At 42.0% G+C, this 12,296-nt stretch overlaps 1 protein-coding gene across 4 annotated transcripts in view; it reads right to left on the bottom strand.

Annotated features, from left to right (window-relative positions):
- Positions 1-11,477, bottom strand: part of LOC140495711 (lysophosphatidic acid receptor 4-like) — a 58,225-nt gene extending 46,748 nt beyond the window's left edge. For 2 of the 4 annotated variants that reach the window (XM_072594722.1, XM_072594720.1), the window contains exon 1: positions 10,775-11,270. The gene's annotated coding sequence lies outside the window, so the exon portion shown is untranslated. The other 2 variants (XM_072594724.1, XM_072594721.1) reach the window with 2 other exon arrangements.
- Between the last annotated feature and the right edge of the window lie 819 nt (positions 11,478-12,296).

The raw sequence follows: 12,296 nt of genomic DNA, 5'->3' as shown, positions 1-12,296 counted from the left end.
CAGACAGACACAAGCACACACACACACATACACACGATCAAGTCGCTGATCCCACGTTCCGTCCTTTCTGATTGCAATCTGTGTTCTCATGTTACAAGCTTAAAAATATGTTGCTGGAAAAGCGCAGCAGGTCAGGCAGCATCAAAGGAGAAGCTTATGCCCGAAACATCGATTCTCCTTCTCCTTTGATGCTGCCTGACCTGCTGTGCTTTTCCAGCAACACATTTTAAGCTCTGATCCCCAGCATCTGCAGTCCTCACTTTCTCATGTTACAAGCCTAACCTCTCATTTCACCTGTCATTCTGATTGGCTACAACTGGGAAATAGAAACACAATCGGCTCAATTTTACCACAAATCAGCTAATGCCGTTTTTGGTGAGTTTCATAGAGGGGACCCCCACACAGCAAGGCTTATCTCGTATTCTCAGCTGAACATCTCAAACTCACTTCACTCCCCATGGCACTCCACTCATGGTAGCATCCTAGTCACGCCAGGCAAAGCTACCAGCTATTGCCACTATTGCTGGGATCCTGGCACTGGCATTACCTGTAAAGTCCAGCCGTGCACCTGGATGCAGACTGGCACATTCCAAACTCCAGGACTATGTGCTGAGGAATGCACTAAAAGTTGGGACAGCTGCCGCCAAGGTACAGTGGGGAAAGACCAATGTCGAAGGTCTTTCTGCTGAAGTGAAATGGGGATACATTCAGTCATCAGGCCCTCCTAATGCCTCCAATACATGTAAATGTAGTCTTGTAGAAGTAAGAAATGCCTTTGGCTTGTTTGCTGGATACAGTCAAACTCTAATGTTCATTTGTTTCTTCATACGCAATTGTACAGAACCAAACTGCTTTACTGACTATGTATGACAAAGATATCTTACATTAATTTTATATTTTATATCATAAAAGGATATTTTCAAAATAATAAAGAAAAACACTGGGACCACAAACCTCAGCCCACAGCTGTCCGACACATTTCCTATCAATTACCCAAGAGAGGTTAAACAGAAGGAAACTGACATGTTTGAAGGAGACATAAAGGTCCTAGTGGACAGGACACGTGCGAACACTGCCCAGGAAGTGAGTCATAGAATCCCTACAGTGTGGAAACAGGCCATTCAGCCCTAAAAGTCCACACCGACCCTCTGAAGAATAACCCATCCAGACCAATTCCCCGACATTTACCTCTGACTAATGCACCTAACACTGTCGGCAATTCAGTACGCCCAAATTCACCTAACCTGCACATCTTTGGATTGTGGGAGGAAACTGGAGCACCTGAAGGAAACCCAAGCAGACACGGGGAGAATGTGCAAACTCCAACAGACGTTCGCCCAAGTGTGGAATCAAACCTGGGTCCCTGGTGCTGTGAGACAGCAGTGCTAACCACAAACACCCTGCCCTGAGCTGCTGGTGCCTGGAGTCCAAAACAAAAAGGCCAGAGCTGCAAGCGGCAAGCTAGAGTCATCATGTTCCTGCGCTAAATTTCAGGTTGGAATTGCAACTGTCTAGCTTGTATCCCAGGAACGGAAAGCTGCATACCATTGAGGCGAGATTGTGGATTAACGTCCTCACTATTGCACAATGATGCATGTTTTATGAACGAGCCCAGACCCCCTCAAGATATATTGAGAAGGTCGCCTAACCCCTAACTTTTTTTTCTTAGTTTTTGGGCAAATGTGAACTGCCGTGTTCCAGATGCAATGCGATGGTCAAACTACTTGACATTAAGCAAAACACAATTTATTGAAACACTACAGTTAAAATACAACCAAAGAAAGAGGAATTTAGAATGACTCAACTCTATTGGAAAACTTAACAGAATAATAGACACAGTAACTATTATTAATTAACTGTTCCAATATAGTAGCATCCTTTAAACACAGCCTTTGGCAAAAAGACAAATTCAGAAAAACAGATTTTATTTCACATGCAATCCAGCAGCCTTGGAAGCTAAACCCCGAGCTTTTGGCTGTAATTGAGAGAGAGGAAAATACCTTTTACTTCTTCAGCCCACAACAGTCACTGCTTAAAGTGAAACCCACGAACTAAAATAAACTAGAAATGCTGGTCTGTGAGAGCTGGCCACACTCATCCAGATTGCTTCAATTGTTCCAACTTTATAAAAATCCCCAAAGCCTCACAAACTGTTTACTCTAGTGGTTTTAATAGACTGCTCATCACCTCTGCCTTACAAACTCTCTTCAAAATTAAACCAGGACGAAATATCCTCTTAAAGCCACAGCATTGTCACAATGCATATTGGCTTTCACCACCCACCAACAAAAGTCTTGTCTCACCATTCAACATTTGGTTGGATTACCCTCATCATTCAGTGGCTGGGAGAGTCCACTCAAAGTTTCAGTCAGATCCTGTTCTTAAATTTCAGCAGAACTCATAAACCATTCGTCTGGGTTTCTTGATTTCAAAACAGCTCACTCTATCAGTCCCTCATTAGGAGAAAGTGAAGACTGCAGATGTTGGGATCCAGAGTCAAGAGTATGGTGCTGGAAAATCACAGCAGGTTAGGCAGCATCCGAGGAGCAGGAGAATTGACGTTTCGGGTATAAGCCCTTCATCAGGAATTGCGATGAAGGCCCGAAATGTTGATTCTCCTGCTCCTTGGATACTGTCTGACCTGCTGTGCTTTTCCAACACCACACTCTTGACTCAGTCCCTCATTACCCTTAATTAGTCATGTAAGGACATCAATGGGTGAGAAGGTTCACCACAGACCTCCCTATCCCAAACCTATTTCAATGTAAGCAGGAAGACACAGAATATGAGGACATAAAAACACAAGAACTAGGAGCAGGAGTAGACCACATCTGGCCCTTCGAGCCTGCTCCACAATTTAATAAGTTCATGGCTGAGCTTTTTATGGATTCAGCTCCACGTATGTGCCCTCTCAAAATAACCCTTAATTCCTTTATTGTTCAAACAATATCTATCTTGGCTTTAAAAATGTTTACTGAACTAGCGTCAACTACTTTACTGGGAAAGGACATTACTATACCCATCTCCAAGCACATCACTAGCTCTATAGCCCCAATATTCTAGAAGGGAGAATTCTGAATTTCTTCCAATTGCATTTTCTTGCCATATCTAGTATATCAAATCATTTTAAGTACTGATTAAGCTACCCCCTAATCTCCTGCTTCCAAGGCAATACAAATCATTGCAAGATTCCAAAGCAATACAAATCATTGCAAGATTCCTCTTTGCTGCTTTGTGTCTTAACACTTACACATTAAAAGAATACTTATTTTGAAGGTTTGCCTTCTTTCCACCTACAGTGACCTCTGTCATTTGATGCGCTCAATTGTCTATATTAGCTTAGAAAGCAGGAAGCACCATAGAACATGTCAATCAGAGGAGAACATTTCCAGCAATGGAACTTGTAAAACAAAAAAAAAGGCACATTGTTAATTGTTGTCAATTTGTGGGCGCTGGGAGTGAAAAGCTTTTCACAAACTCTCAATGTTATTCTGATCATCGAAACACTACGCAGTTTCTATGCCAAATTCAGTTTGCACTTGAACAGGAAATTCTGCAATTACAGCTCAACTACAACAGTCAGACATTTACTTGCACGGTATATTTGTAAATTATCAAAGCACAAAGCAAGTACTATTCTTAGTCTAAAGTGTAGAACTTCAATTATATTAATTTTTTTTCACTTCCTGGCAGACCGTAACTGATCAGTTTGGATGAAGAGTCAATGGACTCGAAACATCAACTCTATTGTCTCCCCACAGATGCTGCCAGACCTGCTGAATTTCTCCAGCAATTTCTGTTTTTATTTCAGATCAACAGCATCTGCAGTCCTTTGTTTTATTCACTGCTAAACTGTCAAGATTAAACTCTTGTTAACAAATCACCACCAATCACAAATAAAAATCATTCTCGGAAATGATAAAACTACCATTGTCTCATAGATTTTGGATGCTTTGATCGGTGTCTGCTGTTAGAATAAGGAATACAAAGAGCAATGTACACATATATACATTTTTTAATATATTGTCTGTACTGTAGGGTACACACTTTTTTGCCTAAAGGGACAAAGAAAATTTTACTCATCTCATAGGTTTTCCTGAGTATAACTTACACACCTCACAGTGAAATAAACAGAGGACTATTAGCCTCTCAAGTGCAAATAACTCTGCTGGTTTTTATTCCTCCAATTAAAGGAGCATTTAAAAAACAAATCCTGATAGCAAGCTAAAAGTCTTGGAATAAGATATTTTATTTTCTTCTTCCAAAAAGGAAAAATAACAGAACATGTCTTTATATCCCAACTTTGACAGTTTCAAGTCATTCCATAATAATTCACAGCTCCCTTTCAGGTGAGATGCACAATAGCAGCCGTGTCTGCTCTCATAATGTTAAAAATCTTGGAGATTTGACTAAGAGGACGGAATTTTTTCCAAAAGACCTAGCCCACATTTAGCCCTTGCTCAATACCCTTAAACAGTTTATCCAATCATCTATCTTGTTTTTAAGACCTTGTAATGCAGATTGGCTGTTGTATATCCCAACATTACTTTTTGAACTGTAATAACCATTGTAATTTTGTGAGCTGTGCATAGACTTAGAACACCTTGAGATTTTCACATCTGCAAATTTACCTTCCCTGAGAAGCAGTAATCTTTTTGTTAACTGTTCAATTAAATTTAGCATTAATCTGGACAAAATTACAGTACTGGTTTGGTCTTGTATAAATGCAAGTCCTTTCATTTGTGGTGAAATGTGACTCAGTGGTTAGCACTGCTACCTCACAGGGTTCAACTCTAGCCTTGGATGGCTGTCTGTATGCAGCATGCTTTCCCTATGCCTGTGTCAGTTTCTATCAGATGCTCTGATTTCCTGCCACAGACCAAAGATGTTGAGATTCGGTGGATTAGCCATTATAAACGCTAGAGTTACTGGAGTAGGGTGGGGCTGGGTCTGGGTGGGATGCTCTTTGGAGGGTCCATGCAGACTCGATGGGCTGAATGACCTCTTTCCATGCTGCAGGGATTTGAATCAAATACCGTGTCACCACTAAATTACAGGAAAATGTGGCAGATAATCATTTTTCGTGTTACGGCATGAAGGAAAAGTGCTGGCCAAGACAATTGGTCAAAAGGCCTTTGCCCCCTTCAAATAGTGGGATCATTTTTGAGGGGGCATTTGGAGCCTTGGTTTCTTATCTGAAAGACTCTGGCAGTGTAGTACTCCGTCAGTACTGCCCTGAAGCTTTTAGTATGTTCTTGTGAATTATATGTTCGAATTTACAGAGGTGACAAGATGATAAGTCATTCACTTTGGCCTCAAGAAAATGGATCAGAATTTTTTCCAAATTCCAAAATGCTGAGAACTTTGGACGAGCTGATATATCTTGGGGTCTAAGTACAGAAATCAATAAAAGTCAGTAAGCAGGTAGAAATGCATATAAGGGCTTAATGAAATCATAGAATCCCTGCACTGCAGATACAGGCCATTCAGCCCAACAAGTCCACACTGTCTCCAAACAGTATCCCACCCAGACCCATTCCCCTACATATTACTCTACATTTACTCCTGACTAATGCACCTAAACCACACCCCTGAACACTCCAGGGAATTTAGCATGGCCAGTTCACCTAACCTGCTCATCTTTGGATTGTGGGAGGAAACCGGAGCGCCCAAAGAAAACCCACGCAGACACGGGGAGAATGTGCAAACTTCACAAATAGTCACGTGAGGCTGGAATTGAACCTGGGTTCCTGGCGCTGTGAGGCAGCGGTGCTAATCACTGAGCCACCGTGCTGCCCCAGTGCTGGGTATTGGATCAAAACAATGCAATACAATGGGGCAAAAATGAAAACATAAAGGCACAAAACACCACATCCCAGGCAGAATATATTGGCTCTGACTGGGATGCAATACAGTTTATCAGAGTGGTACGCGAGCTAAAAGGTGTTGTCCAGACCAGGTTTCTATTCCCTTGAATGTAAACGTAAGAAGGGTGATCTAATTGAAGCTGATTATCAAATCCTATCCCCATCAAATACATTAAATTGAAGTTATTCCCTCTGGTGGGAGTCTAGAACACACTTATAATAGGGAGCACTCTTCATAAATATTTAATTGGCTCTAACATGCTTTGGTATTCCCTGTGATCATGAAATATGCTATATAAGCATACTCTTTCTCCAAGGTTCTCTAATCCACCTTTGTAACTTCTGTTCACACATTCCCGCACAACCAAGCAGAACCATGTTCAGAGAAAAACATCCTAAGTGTAAACAAGACTGAGGCTGTAGTTTAAAGTGAATGGGTCTCATTTTCAGCCAGTGACCACAGAACAGGTTTCTGGATTTGAGACAATTGGCAATACACAGTGATCTACTTTTAGGAGCTATCTTGATGCCAGTACTAGGAAGTACTGGAAGGTTGCATTGCACCAATTATGGACATGCAGAACAACTTCTCAGTGCCTACTGTCTGAAATAGCATTGCCTATCTGGCATTTTTATTTACTGGATGTGGGGGAAGGTATAACGTTACTTCACAAATAGGAAGATGCAGCAACAGAAAAGGCCGCCAGGTTCTTTCTGGTCAGTGTCATCGCACATCAAATATTTTCTCATGTCAAAAACCATTTCCTCTAATACCTACGAACACTATTCAGTTACACAGTCTCCTCACGGAATCTAGGCTGGGGAATCTACAACACTGGGGTATCGTCTCAGGGTCGGAGGATAACCATTTAGAACTGAGAATCGGAGAAGTTTCTCACTTGAATGTTTTTGAATCTTGTGGCTGTTCCATTGTCGAATTTATGTAAAGCTGAGATAGACAGATATTTGGTCTCGGGAAATCAAGGGATGTGGGAAGGAGACAGTAAGATGAAGTTGAGGTATATGATTAGCTGTAATGGTCCTCAATGGCATTCACCTCCTTCACCATTGTTGTGTCATAGCTGCCTCTGGTACCATCTATAAGATGTACTGCAGCAACTCACCCATACCTCCTTAACAGTATCTTTCAAACTTACAGCTTCTACTGCCTAGGAGAACTAGGGCATTGAGCACATAAAGAAAACACCACCTGCAAATAAATCTTCAAGTTGCATGCCTCTCTGTTGTCACTTTCACACTAACTGCGTTTTAATTATATACAGGATGTTGAGCATTAATTGGGGATTCACTTTTACTCCTATAAATAGGACACAGACTGAAAATATGGTTGTTTTGTTAGCAGGTGTATCACTTCAAATAAATGTTCATAAAAAAGTGTGCAAAGACTGGTTCCAGTTCCATCCTTCACTCACTGTCGTTCTGAAACATATCAGCAAACTGGGGGGACAAAAAAAACCCACCATTTTACCACTGCTGCTGGTCTAGAATTCTGGAATTCTTACCCTTCTAGTACAAAAAAATGCACAGGATTGCAGCAGTTCAAGAAAGCAGCTTATTACCACATTTAGATGGACAATTTGGGATGGGGAATCAAATTATTGCTCCAGTAAGAACTCCAACATGCCATGAACAAATGATTAAAAGTGGTCTAGCTACACACCCTAAGAGCTTCTTTACTATTTTGCAAATTGTGCTTAGGTATTAATAATTCGTGCAGCAGAAAACACCATCTCCACCTATCCATCTCGATCCAATATTGTGCCAGATAGTCTTTGCCTGACTATTTTGTATTTTAAGCTAATTGTTTCCTTTCTTTTCAAATCTAAAAACATGATATGTCAGAGTAATCAGTCAAGGGAAAACAAGAGAGCACATTCCCATTAACGATAAGACTTAGAGCAAAAAATTAAAATCCTGAAAATTGTTTGGCATCACTGATCCTCTTAGATGCAAACACCCTGTAATTTCTATTTGGCCTGCAGCTAACTTTTAGAGACATCCCACACCAGTCCAACAATCCGATGAAAAGGGCCATCTGATACATAAGTCCAGCATAAATGCAAAACTGGCATCAGAGTCTTACACTTCCCTCAGACCCTAATTAGTGAATCAGTGGCTGCTGGTGAGCTACTCCACAAAGATGAAAGTCCCACAATGTGCGGATACTGTTCAGGATGCTTGGAACTGTTCATCATTTACTGCTGAGACAGTCAGTTTATTCTATAGATGGTCTGCTTCTAATAGAAAGAAACTAAGCATTTCATTAAATCTATATATTGAATGGTTCCCACTGTTGCGAACAATTTTGGGTGAGAATTCACACATACAATTGATTAATTACACAGTCCAACAGTGTAGATGAAAGTTCCCAGTGGTATTTAAGTACTTTAAAAAATAAAATAGATTCTACGAACTGGTGTGTAAGCATGCTCAGAACTCAAAAATCAAACCACTTATTTTGAGATTGTTTGATATGAATTTGAGTGAATTTGCTTACGCTATACCAGCTAAAATAAACTCTGCTTTAGTCAGCACAAAGTCTTTTTAAAGATCGCATATTTAACAACTAGGTTTCAATGTGTGGGTATCAATTTTTATTTGGTTGCCCATATTTGAGGATATTTATGAAGCGAAATTCCTCTTCAATTAAAGTGGAAAGCACACAACACATTCTGCAACATATAAGGTTACAAATGAAATTTCCTTCTCAAAAAAATCGCAGTCTTCAATTTCAATTGATTTTGTTAGCAGGTCATTCATTATTGAGGCAAATACGTTATTTGTTACATGTGTGACAAAAGCTATCGCCCTTTCTGGTTTTCTTGCAGGAGTTGGTATCAGCAACTTGCTGTTTAAATTCTCAAGCCACAAATGACTGCTCCTCACAGCAAATTTCTAGGTTTATAATTAGTCTGGAATAGAAAATGTACATTACAAACGTCAGCCCACTCGAAATAACCCAATCAAACCCAAGCAAGGAATTCATCCCTGCTCTCCACGATTTCTCGAGAGTGTTAACTCTAATGAAGAAAAAGAGAGAAAATGAACTGCTTATATATTTTAATAAAAGACTGCAAATTCTAGAAATAAGATCCAAAAATGTTGCAGCATATCAGTCAGGATTTGGGAACGGATTCCATGCCCAGAATTTAATCCAAACTTTTCGATGCGGATAGACTTGCTGTTCCATTTCAGTGACTTCTTGTAGAGAGTGTGAGCAGTCAGAGTTGGGTAACAAAGAAGCGCTGACCCAAGTGACAACACTGAAATTCCATTTACATCCATAATGTGTATGTCACTGGTTTGGATGCTGCCTTTGCTAGATAGTTAGAACAGGAGGGGGAAGTAAGAGTTAAAAGTGAAGTTGAGGGAATAAAATGAGGGAACGAGTTCTTGAAATGTGATCCTCTGGACTAAAATCACAGAATCCCTAAGGTGTGGAAGCAGGCTATTAACCCTGTCAAGTCCACACTGACCCTCTGAAGGGCATCCCACCCAGACCAACCCCCTAACCAGTAACTCCACATTTCCCACTGCTAATCTACCTAGCCTGCACATCCCTGGATACTATTGAAATTTATCACTGCCAACCGATCTAACCTGCACAGACTTGGACTGTGGGAGGAAACCCACTCAGACACAGGAAGAATGCACAAACTTCACACTGGCAAGTCACCTGAGGGTGGAATCAAACCCAATGGCACTGTGCTTAAAAAGAACATGACATGGAGGTGTCGGTGTTGGACTGGGGTGGACAAACTTTTTAAAAATCACACAACACCAGGTTACAGTCCAACAGCTTTATTTGCAAGCACTAGCTTTCAGAGCGCTGCTCCTTCATCAGGTGAGACAGCTGCTTGAAGACAGAGCGATGCCCCGAAAGCTAGTGCTTCCAAATCAATCTGTTGGACTGTAACCTGGTGTTGTGTGATTTTTAACTAAAACTAATATGTGGATGTCTGTCAGCAATGCCAACATAAACAAAGCAATGTTGCAATGTCAGAAACACAGCAGCCAATTTGTGACTGGGAAGTAGAGTGATAGTCAGATCTGATTTTGTGGTGTTGATTGAGAGATACACATTGACATGGTCACAGACAATAACTCCTGTGCTGTTTTTTGAAAGTGTGCCATAACGTCTTTCTGAGGGGCTGGTGGAGGAGGGGGGGGGGGGGTGATCTCACAACAGGAAGGTTGTGACATGATCAATTCCATTTTATTTCCGCCTAATCTCCTAAGTGTGTGAATTTGTTATTGTGAGATTCTCCCCAACACTCTGCAGGATTACACTGAGTTTTGTAAACTTTATTTAGAAACAGAGAGAGAAGGTGTTGCTCAGACGAAATAAAACAAAAACCGCTACAAATTCTGGAAATATGATTCAAATGCTGAAAGTATCCGAAATACACAGAAGATCAGCTAGGCGTTTCGGAAAGGATTCCATGCCCAGGGTTCAACCCGAGACTTTTGTCCTTTCAGAAGCTGACAGACTTGCTGTCCAGGGAGGGTGGGAGCAAATGAGCTCTAACACAAAGGATATAAAAATGTATGGTCTCACACACGTCCCTTAAACTGGGAATAAAATCCCGATCTGTGGACTGCAAACAGGGGAACAAGAACACTTTCTTGTACAAAAGACGGAGAGACCTCGCTGAACTGAGGGGGGTGGGTGGGGGAGCTGTGAGGCAGTTGATGTGCAAAAGCTCACATCAGTGTGAGAATAGCTCGGGGAATACATCAGTGTAAAACATGTGGATCAGAGGAAGCAGCACTCACACCATTAGGACAGCAGCGACAATTTAAAAAAAAGAGGACCCTCGCTTGAGTCAGTTTGGAGAAGACAAAGCAGAAACCGCGGAACGACTGAGAATTGGTTTAAATCTTACCTCGAGTTTGAGTTCCTTGTGCGGACACTTGCATGGGATGTCTTCATGCAATTCAGTCTCGGTGCACGTTGACTGCAGTCAGTAACAAACAGCCAGACGGATTCAGGCTATCCTTTGTTTCCTCTTGGCTGTGATGCCACACCTTGCGGCTTGGTTTGGCCACACAGTGCTGTCTAGGGACATTTTGCAAGCAACTTCCCCAACCTGCACAGCCTCTGGTGTGATCTGATCCCCACTGCACTGCACGCCACTCTGTCTGTCTGTCTCTCTCTCTCTCTCTCTATACCATCAGGGAGCAGCATCAACTTTTATCCCCCCATGTGTGTGTAACTCAATCCCAGCCCCGCTCTATAACTTCCACTTTACCACAGCACGATTGGCTACGGCACACATCAGATGGTTTCATTTACATCTGTCCAGGAGCTCTCCCCCATGAGATAGCCCGTTAGGAACATGTTTGTCTTCTGTGTGTTACAATTCAGGGGAGGGAGAACACGGAATCTCACCATTTTTTTTTCAGCCACCGCCCAAGTTAAGACGACCAGGTTTTGATTTTTTTTTGCAACTTCGAATCGCAGCGAGAAAACAAAAAGTTTAAAATCGTGTTTTTGCTGCTTCTTTAATCCTTAACTTCTGGAGGGACTTGCATTTTCTAGGGATTCCGGTCCGGAATGAGAGGGAGACACAAAGGGGGAGGAACGGGCAGTGTGTGTTAGATGTGAAAGCGGGCTGGGTATTTTTAGGTACTCAGCAGAGCAAGAACCGAGGCAGGTGGGGAGGGGGCGGGAGAGGAAGTAATATACCCTTTTAGCCTTTCCAAAACGGCCCATCAGTCACCAGGACGGAGGGAGAATGATCCACCAACCCTCTAGGGATTCTAAATCTATAAAGAAAACCAGTTGAGGTTATAGTCCAACAGCTTCATTTGGAAGTACAAGCTTTCGGAGCATTGCTCCTTCCTCAGAGCTACCTGATAGTGCTTCCAAATAAAGCTGTTGGCCTGTAACCTGGTGCTGTGGGCTTTTTAACTTTGTCCACGCCAGTTCAACACTGGCTCCTCCACATCGTATCTGGAACAGATGGGCACATGCCAAGGTGCCAGATACAACTGTAGAGTAATACAGCATGAAAACAGGCCCTTCAGCCCAAACTGCGCCATGCTGACCATGATGCCCACTCAGCTCGTTCCAGTTGCCCGCAGTTGGTCCATATCCCTTGGAAACCTTTCCATCCATGCATTTCTCCGAATGTTTTTTAAATGTTGCTATTGTACCTGCCTCAACCACTTTCTCAGGCAGCTTGTTCCATACGTGCAGCACTGTCTGCGTGAAGAACTTGCCCCTCAGGTCCTTCTTAAATCTTTGCCCTCCCATCTTAAACCTATGCCCTCTCATTTTCAATTCCCCATCCTTGGGGGAAAAAAAGACGACACACATTCATCATATCTATGCCCCTCATGATTTTATTCACCTCAATAAGGTCACCCCTCATTCTCCAACGTTCCAAGGAATAAGTCCTATCC

Source organism: Chiloscyllium punctatum, chromosome 25 (assembly GCF_047496795.1).
Source record: "Chiloscyllium punctatum isolate Juve2018m chromosome 25, sChiPun1.3, whole genome shotgun sequence".
Taxonomy (NCBI): domain Eukaryota; kingdom Metazoa; phylum Chordata; class Chondrichthyes; order Orectolobiformes; family Hemiscylliidae; genus Chiloscyllium; species Chiloscyllium punctatum.
This window is presented reverse-complemented; position numbering and strand designations above follow the sequence as displayed.